This window comes from Schistocerca serialis, chromosome 2 (assembly GCF_023864345.2).
Source record: "Schistocerca serialis cubense isolate TAMUIC-IGC-003099 chromosome 2, iqSchSeri2.2, whole genome shotgun sequence".
In the NCBI taxonomy this organism is placed as follows: Eukaryota; Metazoa; Arthropoda; class Insecta; order Orthoptera; family Acrididae; genus Schistocerca; species Schistocerca serialis.
The window spans coordinates 475,197,094-475,212,357 of NC_064639.1; the positions used below are offsets into that span (position 1 = coordinate 475,197,094).

Below are 15,264 nucleotides of genomic sequence, written 5' to 3' on the forward strand. Positions count from 1 at the left end.
CTACAAACATTGCATTAACCGTCACGCAAGTGTGCTAGTTGTATCATTGTAACTATTGTATGCTCAATAGTCGTCTCTTGACTAATGCTTCTTGCACAATGACCTTGGTTCTGTCGTTGGGGAAGCCCCAGCACACGTGAATCGGTAAGCAAACCTTGAGACGCGTGTATATATATGCTCTTGTTTTGTCTCTGATCGTCGCATTGTTCAAGCAGACTTTGAGCGTGAATCCTCTAGCATTTCACGAAGGCAACAAGCGGTAAGCACGAACAGGTATCACGCTAAAGCTACGACAGTCTAACCAACTACATAGTAGTTTAGTTTGTTGTACCGGTGGTAATCTGTAATACAACGGTTCAGTTCCATTACAGTCATATAGCAGATTAAGAATGAGCGACTTTTCAGGTAATGAGCATTCTAGTTTTGTTTCACTGTAAATAATTTTCTCGTTTATTGAAACCTCTTTTTTCGATCAGCGCTTTGCGTAGTTGACTGTAGGAATATTTTATGGCGTATAGCCTAGTTTAGGATTCTCTTAGCGCACTATGTCACCAACTGTCTTACTGGTGCTCTCCGTTTTCTGATGACAGTGGTCTTGTTTGCACTTACAGAGTAGTTGGAATCTGGGCGACGATCACACATAAAACTACTGGTCGGTACGGTTAAGGAAGACGTAGAAAGATTGAGCACAAAATGGAATCGCCAACTCAGCTAAAGCCCTGAAAATATACCATCGTGTTTTACAATAGCTTGAACTTTCGTTGTCTGAACTCCACAGAAGAAATTTCGGAGGTTCTTCAGGTATACTTCCAGAGTATTTTGGCACGAGGGACCCGTGGTTTCTCGATGAGTTTCGTAGGAATCTTATCCCCGTTTAACTTTGAACTGCTCTGTATTGAAAATATCTTCACAGTAGTGCAAATGTTGACAGCATGCGCTGTGTGTCTTGTTTGGAAATAAACTTGTTTCCACCGACGGTACTTGCTGTTGATAACAATAATGTCAAATTTACTCCTCGCAATCTAGCTTGCGTTCATTACTGCTCGGTTCTGCCTCTTGTTTTTTGTTCCAGCAACGTTAGTTGAACATTACCAGCGAGACGCAGCAGTGTAGATAGGTTTGCTGATGAACAGCTGGTCGAATCCAACTTTCACTTTATTTTATTTATTTATTTTTTTAGCCATTAATTTTCTGACGGGTGTAATTCTGCCAGCCACGAATTTCTCTGTTGTGCCAACCTCTTCACCTCAGAGAATCAGTTGCACCCTACGTTCTTAACTATTAGCTGGATGTATTCCAGTTTCTGCCTTACCCTATAGTTTTCTCCCTCTGCAGCTCCCTCTGTTATCATGAAGGTTATTCCCTGATGTCTTAACATGCGCCCTGTCATCCTGTACCTTCTTCTTTACAGTATTTTCCATATGTTCCTTTCCTAGACGATTCTGTGGAGAGTCATCTTCCTTTTCAGTCCACATAATTTTCAACGTCCTTTTATACCATCACATCTCAAACTTTTCCGGTTTTTCCACAGTCTATGATTCACAGCTATACAATTCTGTGCTCCAAATTAACATTGCAAAAAAAATCGTCTTCAAATTAATGCCGATGTTTGATACTAGTAGAAGTCATTTGGTCAGGTACTCCGGGTTTGCATGAGCTGGTAGTCTGCTTTTTATGCCCTCCTTGCATCGTGCGTCATGATTTCATTAATTTCGTTAACTTCCTGGTCACCAATGTTAATGTTAAATTGTCGCTGTGCTCATTTCTGCTACTTTTCATTCCTTTCGTTTTTGCTCGGTTTGCTCTCAATCCATAGTGCGCTGTGCTCATTAGACCGTTCCATTCAAGAGGTCCTGCAGTTCTTCATGGCTTTCACTGAAGATCGCAGTATCATCATTCAGTCTTATCACTGATATCCTTTCATCATAATTTGAATGTCCGCTCTCGACCCTTTCTTCTATTTACGTGGCTGTTTCTTCGATTAGACTGAACAGTCGTGGCGGAAGACTGCATCCCTCTCTCACACTATCTTTATTCTGAGCTCTCCGTTCTTGGTCTTCCACACGTTATATATCTCTGTTACAAAAAATCTAGACTGTTTCACTTAGAATTTTTACACGATACTCTAATAAACGTCCGGATTGACATGGGCCACATGTTTTACATGTACATAGTTTCTACACTACCATGAAAAGACAAGGTGTTGTTTGACTTTGTTACCAAAAATATCGCAAACTTCTTGACCAGTTTATTTAAAATTTTCACATGATGCTGTAATAAATATTCTGACGGATAAGTCTACATATTTTAATAGGTATAATATGTAAATACATACATAATATATAAAGGTGAAGCACTGTCAGCAAAATTTTTTGTGAACCGTTTTATTAAAAGTCGTACACTACACTGTAAAAAACGTTTGTACGCACATAGGCTACGTCATTTTAATATATATCGTATAGAAATGTAGTAACAAAGGAACGTTGTTAGCAATAATCCCAAAAAGTTCTTGAGCAATTTATTTGAAATTGTGACACGATACTCTAATAAACATTCAGACGGACATAAGTTACACATTTTTTTTAAACAGCGATGTACAGGTGTCCTATTAAATCTGACTGTGAAAATGCCATGACTTCGATTCCCAATCAAAGTTTTGTTTGCAATAGCAATAAAAAAAAGCACGGGATCACCGGTAAGGGGAATAGAGATGTACAGGGAAGGGGCGGAAAGAAAAGGACGTAGAGAGGGGGAAGGAGAAGATGGACAGGGAGAGGGGGGGAGGAGATGGAATGAGAGAAGGGCAGTAGGTGATGGATAGCGAGACGACAAGGAGGACGTGACGGACAAAGAGATGAAGGCGGAAGCGATGGACATTGGGTCTTATATCCTATTGTCAGACAAATGTTCAAATGTGTTTGAATACCTAAGGGACTAAACCGCTGAGGTCATTGGTCCCGAGATTTACGCACTACTTAAACTAACTTATGCTAAGAACAACACGTACACCCATGCCTGAGCGAGGACGCTCGCGCAAACCGTAACATGGTGCCTCAAACTACGCGGCCACTCCGCTCGGCTATTGTCAGATATATATAGCAATTGCGAAGCCTTGCCAGGTTCGCTAGTAATGTATATTACTCGTCTTTTCCTACAGCTTACTCCTATTTTTATGAGAATTGCAAAGATCTTGCATCGTTTTACACGTTAGAACGCTTTTTCTAGGTCAACAAATCCTATGAAGGTGTATTGATTATAATTAAGTATTGCTTTCATTATCACGCACAACTGCACAGATGCCAAACTAATCATCATCTATCAGATCCTCAATTTTGTCTTCCATTCATCAGTATATTATTCTTGACAGTAATTTGGATGTGTGAGTCGTTATACTGATTGTGCGGTAGTTCTCACATTTATCTGCCCTTCCTATTTTCGGGCTTTTGTGAATAATATTTTTCCGAAAGTATGGTGGTATGTCTCCAGTCTCATAGCTGCTACATAGCAACTTGAGTAGTCATTTGCTTACGGCTTCCCCCTGTGGTTTTAGAAATTCCGATGGATTGTGATAACGGGCCGTTTTAATGGCTGACTTCTGTTTTCCTTCTGTTCAGTGCAGAGAAGATAGAAACGCTTCCTGAGCAGAAGATGAAGCTGTCCGTGATGTTGTTGGTGACTTGGCTTGCAGCTTGCCTGGCTGGTGCACAGCGGGATCCTCAGCACGCGAGGCCTAACGTCACTGCGGTAAGTGTGGCTACTCTGTGTTCATCATCGCACGTCATACTATCTGCCCACATATCCTCTAAAGATTGATTCACTTTCATCGTAAGGACACGTTCGAACTTTTTCTTTGTAGTTTGTGTATTCTGATATGGGACTCCAATAACTGAGCTACCTTTAAACCTTTCCAGGGAAAAAAAGTTTAGATAGTTCAGACTGCTGTTGCTCATAATTCTAAAACACTACACTGTCTATAAGGAATATTCAAGATCAACATGAAGCTCAACGATGAAATACAAAATGTGTACCGTGCCAACTTGTAATACATGACACGGCTACAAGATATACTGGAATACCGGGAGAATGTCGGAAGTGGCACTCATCGCGAATGTTATCTCTCCTCTGGTGACATACACAACTTCGTTATACGTTCGAAGACAAGAAAAAAAATAGACGCTCCACGAAGGAATTATTAGAATGGTATCTTACCGCTGTCGAGGGCGTCTCGACACGCGTTTCCGCCGGTCATTGCGGCTCATTTCGAAACGGTATTCATCACTGAAGATATTTATAATCCAGTCAGTGAGATTTCAGGCCGAAGACTTGTCCGGAGACGCCCGAGAAAGCAGTGGAATACAACCTGACTGTCGCCCGCCATACGGCCCGACAGGAGTCGTGTTATTTTATAGCAGGATCCCTTTGGTTGTCATCCGCAACACCCTTACACCAAAGAAGTAACTCGACGATACTCTACGCCCCTGTGTGTTGCACTTCGAGGCAAGCCACCCCGGGCGCATTCCAGCAAGATAATGCCAGTCCACACACGGCGAGAATTTCTTCCGCTCGTCAAACTCTACCTTGGGCAGCAAGCGTACCGGATCTCTCTCGAAATGAGAACGTTTGGAACATTACAGGCAGGGCCCTCCAAACAGCTCGGGATTTTGACGATTAAACGCGCCAGTTGGACAGAATTTGACTCGACATCCTTCAGGAGGACATCCAACAACTCTGTCAACCAATTTCAAGCCGAATAAGTGCTTGTATGTGGGTCAGGGGTGCACCAACGCGTTATTGACTTGCTTAAATTGTGAAGCTCTTTCTCTTCAATAAATAATCCAATTTTTCTGTAACTATAATCATTCTTTCGTGGTGCGTCCTTCTATTTGTTTTAGAGCATAATTCATCCAGGAGGACTCTCCATGCTATGGAGTTGCCCAGCAAGACTTGTAAAACTTCCCAGGACTACACCAGCACCCACTGCAGATCACACACAGCGGCTGCCTAAGGATTAAAATCTCTGGAAAATAAGATTCATGCATACTGCAAAGTTCGACCCAAATCAGTCATTAACATCCTCGGCTAATCTGGGTGCTCCTCTGACATCAGCTACACTTGAGGATCCTCGAGGTTCTTTATCTTCTAAAATAAGACCATGTGATATTATTCCCATTCCAAAAATCAAAAACAGAATCTCATATAGGGGACGAAAACCCAGCAGTTCTACTGCCATTACATCTAAACACTATGCAGCCCATTTGGTGAGAACTAAAAATGGTATAAAAGCCAAGGAAGCTGAACACAAAGCACGCAAAACAATAGAGGCTGATGTTGTGAATCAGCAGTAGTGCCTTCAAGAAAAAGAAAAGAACTCGTGAAGATAGGTCAAAGTTTTGAGAAAATGTAGAAGAATCGAGCACTGAAGATAAAAGCAGCTTGTCCTCTGCAACATATGAACTGCAGCTTCTCGCGGACGTTTCCTTACCAAAAGTTTATGTTGGATTACGTTTTGTGGCAGGAATGTTTGGTGGATTCTAAAGGGGAACTTTGGGACGTGTGGGTCATGTGCTTGCTATGGAACTATGTAGATTGTGGCGGAGCAGGAAAGGAAGTACACGTGTCCAATTTTTGTCGCTAAAGAATTTAATTCTGATACACATTTCAGTATTTTTTTATACTTTCTGTATCTTGTTTTTAAAACCAAAACCTGTAATTGTTAGGTTTGTGTATTGAAACTAGATTATGTTTTCGCTGATTTAGTACTGTGTGTAAGTTGGTTGATATTATTTTGACTATTTTTCAAGGGCTCCGCTTTTCGCCTATATTTTAATAGGTGTAAGTTTTTTGAAAGATTTTTTTGCAATAAATTTTAATTATATTTTATAAGAGTAAAATGTAAATGGTGCATAGCACTATAAAGTAAATATTACCAGCTGGTCCGATTTTGGGTATTTTCCTTTACGTTTTGCTTCCATATAATGAGTGACAGCTGATTAACGATTTTCCTGCAATATGTATTTCTAATCGGGCAATTGATGTGCCTCGCTAATAAGAATCAAGTCACTATAGTAACATCGTTCCCAGCGTCCACTGTTAAACGGGTGACTGGTAAATTACTATCATGTATCGCGCAAGGGTCGTTAAGCTTAGTTATTCTTAATCCTGTTATATCACCTGCTCTTGCCACGTCTCCAGCTGCTTCTACGATTGTTGGAGTCTCTCACACCAAACGAGGCGCACCATTGGTGTTCAGCGCTGCAGCGAAACGTGCGGTAGGTGTGTTGCAGTAAAGGAAAAAGACAATACAGATGGAAGACAGATTTTCACCTAAATACTTATGGCCCATCTTAGATAGATGTCGTACATTCGTACGTGTGATAGGTATTGTTCTAGTGTCAAGAAGCAATTTTCAGCCAGAAGCTTTAACAGTCGGCAAGCTACTGACGAACATAATCTGTGATGACTAGATCTTGTACCAATTTTATGTTCAATCTATTTATATTTCATTTGAGTCCAATTAGATCGTCACAGACAAAAATTTAGATTAATGTCATTATGAGAATAATTTTTAGTATGTTTTTTCCACGATTAATCCCAATCTAAGTTTACAATATGTGTCGTATTCGTTTTCTTTTTTTGGTATTATTACCCCTCTAAGATTTCGATGGTTGCCTACACGCTATTCTGTATATACACTCCTGGAAATGGAAAAAAGAACACATTGACACCGGTGTGTCAGACCCACCATACTTGCTCCGGACACTGCGAGAGGGCTGTACAAGCAATGATCACACGCACGGCACAGCGGACACACCAGGAACCGCGGTGTTGGCCGTCGAATGGCGCTAGCTGCGCAGCATTTGTGCACCGCCGCCGTCAGTGTCAGCCAGTTTGTCGTGGCATACGGAGCTCCATCGCAGTCTTTAACACTGGTAGCATGCCGCGACAGCGTGGACGTGAACCGTATGTGCAGTTGACGGACTTTGAGCGAGGGCGTATAGTGGGCATGCGGGAGGCCGGGTGGACGTACCGCCGAATTGCTCAACACGTGGGGCGTGAGGTCTCCACAGTACATCGATGTTGTCGCCAGTGGTCGGCGGAAGGTGCACGTGCCCGTCGACCTGGGACCGGACCGCAGCGACGCACGGATGCACGCCAAGACCGTAGGATCCTACGCAGTGCCGTAGGGGACCGCACCGCCACTTCCCAGCAAATTAGGGACACTGTTGCTCCTGGGGTATCGGCGAGGACCATTCGCAACCGTCTCCATGAAGCTGGGCTACGGTCCCGCACACCGTTAGGCCGTCTTCCGCTCACGCCCCAACATCGTGCAGCCCGCCTCCAGTGGTGTCGCGACAGGCGTGAATGGAGGGACGAATGGAGACGTGTCGTCTTCAGCGATGAGAGTCGCTTCTGCCTTGGTGCCAATGATGGTCGTATGCGTGTTTGGCGCCGTGCAGGTGAGCGCCACAATCCGGACTGCATACGACCGAGGCACACAGGGCCAACACCCGGCATCATGGTGTGGGGAGCGATCTCCTACACTGGCCGTACACCACTGGTGATCGTCGAGGGGACACTGAATAGTGCACGGTACATCCAAATCGTCATCGAAACCATCGTTCTACCATTCCTAGACCGGCAAGGGAACTTGCTGTTCCAACAGGACAATGCACGTCCGCATGTATCCAGTGCCACCCAACGTGCTCTAGAAGGTGTAAGACAACTACCCTGGCCAGCAAGATCTCCGGATCTGTCCCCCATTGAGCATGTTTGGGACTGGATGAAGCGGCGTCTCACGCGGTCTGCACGTCCAGCACGAACGCTGGTCCAACTGAGGCGCCAGGTGGAAATGGCATGGCAAGCCGTTCCACAGGACTACATCCAGCATCTCTACGATCGTCTCCATGGGAGAATAGCAGCCTGCATTGCTGCGAAAGGTGGATATACACTGTACTAGTGGCGACATTGTGCATGCTCTGTTGCCTGTGTCTATGTGCCTGTGGTTCTGTCAGTGTGATCATGTGATGTATCTGACCCCAGGAATGTGTCAATAAAGTTTCCCCTTCCTGGGACAATGAATTCACGGTGTTCTTATTTCAATTTCCAGGAGTGTATTTTTGCTAAGGCATGCTTGCGGGAATACATCTAAGAATCGCTGGAAAGTGACTGCGCTCTAAGAAAGATGTTTCCATATTTGTTCACTTCACCCTGATCATGGTCTTCTAGAGACGAAGTAAGGGAAGGATGGTTAGGGTTTAATGTCCCACTGGCAGTAGGGTCTTTGGAATCAGGAAAGAAGCCCGGACAGGGAAAGAATAGGTAAAAATATCGTCCATGTTATTTTCAAAGAACCTACAAAGCTGTGGTTTTAATTAACTTAGTGACATCTTGGGTGTAGGAAAACTTGAAGGACCCAATTGGGAATGGTGTCGAATGCGAGGGTCATATATTAAGCTCTGCTCGTCACGTCGCTCGGTCACTGGTGAGAAGTTCAACAGTCCGAATAGTGTGGTAGATTGCCAGACGAGAGGCTGACAACCGTCACTGGATACATAAATGTATCGAACAAAATATTTGTCACCCATTAGAGACATCACGTTAATATCACTAGAACGCTACTTTGGAAAAGATCATACACTGTATGTTGACAATTAGTGAACTAGCCCAGCGTTATTCTCTGATCTTTATGGAAGGGTGGCTAATGCTTGTGGAACTGTAAGGAAAAACCATAAAGACATGATATATATATATATATATATATATATATATATATATATATATACAGGTGAGGTTAAGTTAATGTCAACAGGCAGTAAAAGTGGGAAGTGAGGATTCTATCAGCTCTTCCTAAAAGTAAAATTATAGCGGCTGCCAAAATTTATAGAAGCACAAATGAAACAAAAAGAAAAAAGCATAAATGAAACAAAAAGAAAAACGGAATGCGTGGTAAGCTACACTGAAAATATGGAGGCCGTCAACAGGAGCGACATGATGCTAATTTCAGTGGAATGTGTACGAAAAACTGTAGAATAGCATAAAAAAGGATTTTTTTCCTTTGGTGTATCCGTCTCTCCTGAATGCGCATGCATTATATGGAACTGAAACGGGAAGAAACATTTGAGTATTTGACTTTAGGCAGAAACTCATCAACGAGGCCCTAGACATTGATCACCGACCGAAAACAAAGGGCCGTTGCAGAGGGTGATCGGCCGATGGTGATATTTCTTTACCCTGTAATTGGGCGCCACTTTATCTCGCTAATCTCAGAAATGTCCAAGACCACCCAGAGAAGGTGTATTGTATGTGTAAAACATGAAAACCAAAGTGACACAAGATACATTTGTATCAAATGTAACGCACATTTATGTTTGAATTTTTGAAATCAAAAAGATACCACACTTTGACGTTTTACTAATGTAATAATGTATGTCTTTTTTTTTCTCCTAATAAAGTCACTTTTAGAAGAAAATAAGTAGTCCTCTATGAAGATTAAAATTAAATAAACAATTTAACACCATAATATTGCTGTGTACGTCTTTTTTTGTCAGTAACAACGATAGACCGCTTATAGTCGTATATGTACACACCACTTGAAAATTAGACGCACATGCCACGTGGCCGCTCAGAGTAGTTCGCAGTGAAAGAGTTGATATTTTGTCTGTTGTTATTATATAATTATGTAGTTATGTTATTGCTCTTTATGTATTTCAAACTTAATACGTACTGGAACTGTAATAAGTGTTTCTTTGTTGTAACAAGTTGGTCCAAATGATAACTAAATAAGCGCCCATCCCATGTCGTAATCTTTTGTGCTTGCCGGTTTTTCAGGTAGTTAACCGCAGTGACGACGCTGGTGTGGTCCGCACGATACACACCAGCAAAGACGGCCGCACTCGCCTAGAGCTGCGCAAGACGTACGACGAGCCCTCCGACGAGAAACCCAAGTTCTCTGGTTTTCGGTTCTCGCATCGATTCTGATGTCTGTCCTCACGCGAACAATGATTTTCGTCATTCTCTCTAGGTCCCTCGCAGAGTTTCCACAGAACAACTTCATATCCAGCTTTTTATGATGTCGATCTATTGTTGTAAATTCAAAATGGGCTTGTATTTTCTTTTCCATATTTTTACTCTGTGTCTGTCCCAATAACGATTAGCTTTCCACTCCGATTCTCGAACCAGCGACATCTGTATCAGTATCTCAGCTTCTACTTTCTTATCATTTTTGCTATCTGTCGAAGTGTGTAAAAACTAGGAAGCAATGCTGTGTACGCCAGTACTTCTTCCAACTGTCGACTTTGGCTCTAACTAATATTCAGCAATTAGGAATAACCAACATCTGTCCTTTTCTTCACATTTTAACTTAAACGCGAACTTCATATCAGTGTAATTTACAGTGTCTGTACTGGTACTGCAGCTATGCTGTACGGTACCTGGCATCACTTACACTCTGCAGCATGTATTGCAGACTGTAAGTTACGAACTTATTCAACATTTCTAAACTAGTAGAGAGCTATGATATGGGAGAAGTTAGCTGCTAAGAGAAAATAAAGTAATGTTAGAAGTAAAATTATTTATTGATTTATTTCAGAGGCCGATAATTCTTTTTAAATTACAAAATCAAGTGATATGTTTTCACAAAGACCAAGTCTGAAAACAACTATTTTCTGATAAATATCCAAAAAAATTATCATAATTTGCTCGAACAGATTCTGAGATGTTCATCAGAAAAAGGTGGCATGTCTAATAACGTACATACGTCTGTGAAGCAAACGTTTGCACCAAATAATATTAATCAGTAGTTGGGAAATTAGTACTAAAAATTTAAAGCTTTACACACAGGACTGTGAAGCAGTCAAAGGGAATTAATATGTCTTTATATCCATAATCATAGCAGGTAATGGATTTACAACGATGTATACGTCCGTAATGCAGGCTGAGGGGATAGTAACAGCTTTTACGAGCAACGAAATCCCAAACAAGTGAAGAGCCTCGGGTATACAAATTAGACAGTGTAGCAACGGCTTGACTTAGGCCGACCTGATCCCCTCTTACAAACAAATGAGAATTTGCTTCAGAGAGAATTTTGTCACTAGGATTATGATCCATACAAAGCCATCGGGCAAATACGGTCAGTTGAAGGACCCGAATCAGTTTAATGTCGTTATAACAAGCGGCACTTCGAAGTGAAAGCACAGAGAGTCCATGTTCATCAGCCACGGCAGCTGGAACACACCCGTAGTCCAACTCCAGAATACGGCCTAATAGTGCACAAGCAGGGTAAAGTTGCAAATTCCTATTGGGCGAAGGCTCGGTCCGCGAAGTAAACATCAACCGTGCCGACTCGATGAGCAATCATCAAGGCTTTGAGGTACAAGCCTCTGCACTACACGCGGTCCCATTGAAACAGCCAAGACCCATCCGGTCACGTCTGAGCTGCGCGAGTGCTTCAATCCCTTGCGGAGTTTTCCTGGGCACCACCACTCGGGGCGACAAGGAAGAAGAAGCAAAGCAACGCTACGTCGAGTTTCCTCAACACAGGAATAGATGTAGCCGCGGATGCGGCTCAGTTTCCTGTTATTTCGTAATGACACTCGACTATAGTTTAGAGTGGAAAGCGGGGAAGGGCTCCCGTATAAAACGACATTTCAAGCAGAAGTGCTGATGTTTGCTTCATCAAGACACGTTACCTACGTTCAGACATCTGTAACAGGTAGATAGTTCAAAAATTCAGAGTATCAGCTTAATGTTTGTGATTGAAAAAATTATACCGTCTATAATTTAATGGTTATCATTCTAGCACCTGCTTCATTGCATGGAAAAGTAGTTTTACACTCGTCTATTCGCTTCGTTTCCTAGTCGATGCAATTAGCTGTATAATGCCATATGAGTCTAAACTTGTGGGAAAGAAGTAATCAGATTACTTATTCACAAACAACTTTTCTACTTCCTACATAAAAGTATGGCTTGCTAGCAGATGTTTCATTATACAAATGGATGTTCTATGATATAGCCTTTCAATAAGACAGCTCTTCAGTTCATCACGGGGAACAGTCTCTAATTTTTCAGTAGATCTAGTGATTTTTTTTATATTTACGAGTGACTGTTGCTTTCTCGAAGGTAAGAATAACTTTTATTTGTCTTTTGCAAACGCATTTTTACTGGAGTTTCTACCGAAGATGGATTCATCTTATTAACGAGGGTTGTCCAGAAAGTAAGTTCCGATCGGTCGCGAAATCGAAACCACTGGGAAAATCCGGTAAAGCTTTGCGCAGATGTGTTGGGCAGTGTCTGTAGTATGTCCGTCGATCTTGTCGCGTTTTGAGTGAACGGTGAACACGTGAAGATGCATAGGGAATAGCGTTTCCCGCCAAGTATGAGGGCCTGGTTAGAGGTTTCGCCTGTGTCATGCAGCCCACATAACACAACTGTCGAGCAGTTCCTTATTCATGCCAATTCTCGGCCGCACACTGCAGGGGCAATGAAGATGCTCCCGCAGCGTTTCCGATGAGAAGTGTTTGATCACCCACAATACAGTCCGTAAATGGCTCCCCCTGAGTCTCATCTCTGCTCACAAGAACAGCTGGCTATGAAGACAAAATTTTTCCACAGACAGTGAGCTGTAGACCAGTGAAGATAACTGGCCGAAAGCACAAGTGGCTGCTTCCTATGACGAAGATATTCGAAAGCTGATACAACACTACGACAAAACTCGAAGTTGGCGGGACGACTATGTAGAGAAGTAGGTGAAAGGTGTACCCAACTGTTGCAAATAAAACGTTTCTGATTTTCACTGTGGTTTCCATTTCGCGACCGATCGGAACTTACTTTCTGGACAACCTTCGTATTAAGCGGTTGGTTTTTATACATCTAACGGTTTACAAAGCATTTTTATATGTTAGCTACGAGGTAAAAAATATTCTTCTTATAATTTACCGTACTGCTCACATCTGAACTCTAACCTCATGAAGTTGCATGCTTTAAGTAGGAGTATATATGTTTTATCCATTCTAAGGTTTATTTTTCAAGGACCATGACTGTAAAAAAAAAAAAAAAAGAGAAAATGTTCTAAGCAAATCCGACTGCCAATGAAAATTCATAATTTTTATTTGTATACAATTTGTTTATCTGAGAGATTTTTATCATTAAAAATTTAAGGTGTGAATTCTACATGAAAAGATTTGATGATACTGAAAAATGTTTGTAAAAACTGAAACACTGACTTATAACTGAAGAAATACAGATACAGCAAACAACGATCCTAGGACAAACTACGATCTTCTACAGGACAGATTTAGTGTCCTAGAGTAGCTACTTCAATAATGATTCCGCTAAGCGTAATTCTATTAGTTAACAGTCTTGCGTGGAGTAAATCACCTTCTTAGTGATGATTAAGGATCCAGCCACAGAAAAGTGAAGTGCATCCTCTCTCACGTATTTAGATTTATGGCCTCGAATGGTATGAAAAGAAGCAGTTACGAAGCTGCATTAACCGCCTATCTCGATAGGCAACACTTCATACGGAGTAGCTGTGGGAGCTCCGTACAACCAGGCGCTGGTCGTGTCTGTTTCCTATAAGAAGAATTACGGTTATGGTAATCAAAGTTACGTTGTATACAACCGTTAAGTAATAGGATACACTTGCATTAACTATAAAATGAAGTGGATATACTTTTTTTATTCATACGGGTCAGTTATCGCCACCCAGTAGTCGATGTAATTCAGGAGATTTGCAAATCCGCATGGATGCCGTTCGTAACTTATCAATGCCACTGGCTGTCCTGTTAAAAAACCATATAGAGTAAAACATACTCACCCGTGCTGAAGCTGTACTAGGTGTGAGATGATATTAGCAAGTAAAATATGTACTCTCTAGTATGATGCCTTACCGCTAACAATGGAAATACCACGCTGAAGAAGAATCTACAGGGCTATGCAATTAGTCAAGCAATACATTACCAGAGATAAACAGCTGTTGTGCACTGAACCTGTACAACTATCTAATAATTAATTTTCATGTTACTCTCTGTTTGTGATAACCGTATATTGTGTTGGATCCCGTAGGTAGCGAAGGTGAAGAGAAGAAGAGAGTTGTATCTCAGTGTGGCGATAGTGTACGCCCCTGGTAGCTGAGTGGTCAGCACGACGGAATGTCATACTTAACGGCCCGGGTTTGATTCCCTGCTGGGTCGAAGATTTTCTGCGCTCAGGGACTGGGTGTTGTGTTGTCCTTATCATCATCATTTCATCCCCATAGCCACTTAAGTCGTCGAAGTGGCGGCAACTCGAAAGACTTGCACCAGGCGAACGGTCTACCCAACGAGAGGCCCTAACCACACGGTATTTCCATTTCTGTGGCGATAGAGGCATCCAATTCCACAAAATTCACTATGAATCTGACCTATAACAAACAACACAGTGGTCGGCGTTCGTTCACCTCAGGTGCGGCCACAATTTAAATTCTGGAACTCAAGCCATTCAGTGCTAACAGCTGAATATTTTGCACATTCAACCACACAATTTTTACTTCTTTGCTGAAGTGTTTTAGCAATCACAAAATTACCACAGGGGGCAAAAAACCTTTCTTCAGCAGTGGCGCACCTTGCCTGTTGGATTCTCAGGATACTAGGCTGAGACAGTATATCCCAAAACCAACCCTTTCTTTGGCATGAGCTACATAGCTCCCTCTTAACGCCAACGTAACTCAGCGCCTTAGGGGACACACTAAAAGAGCAAAAAATTGAAATTCTAGTCACGCAAGAAACATTTTGATATCGAACACCATGAATCTGGAAATTATAGACTGTTCAAAAGCAAGACAGACAACAGAATCCTTAAAAGCACACACCATTTGCAATTTCACGATTCTCGTATCCACAACCGAGGTAAATCCTCTGAGCAACAGATTAATGACATTTTATTTGAAATTTTCAGTTAGAAAATACGCATTAATTAGGGCACTTTTACCGATCAACCAAGATAACAAAACAAGTACTGAAAAATTAAATGAACATATAATCTTCAAAATTGTAGCAGTTCCTGTGAAAAATCTAATAGGTGACTTGAATGCGCACTTACTGAAACACGGAAAAATCAGAAAATCTATCCGAACTGATCTTAAGAACTAGTCTTCACAAAAAAAGAAACGGAGGCACAAAATAAAAATTTATCGGAATTCCAAGCAGACCATATTGAAATGTCGATATCTCATTTCCACATAACAAGAAGATTTTAAACTTTCAAATTCGGCTAGTCGTAGAACTGTAC

General features: G+C 41.8%; 1 long non-coding RNA gene across 1 annotated transcript; it reads left to right on the top strand.

The window, feature by feature from the left end:
* Nucleotides 1–204: 204 nt before the first annotated feature.
* Nucleotides 205–13,001, top strand: LOC126457395 (uncharacterized). Its single transcript, XR_007585465.1, has 3 exons — nucleotides 205–259; nucleotides 3,615–3,744; nucleotides 9,829–13,001. It is a non-coding gene; the product is annotated as an uncharacterized LOC126457395 (long non-coding RNA).
* Nucleotides 13,002–15,264: the final 2,263 nt, after the last annotated feature.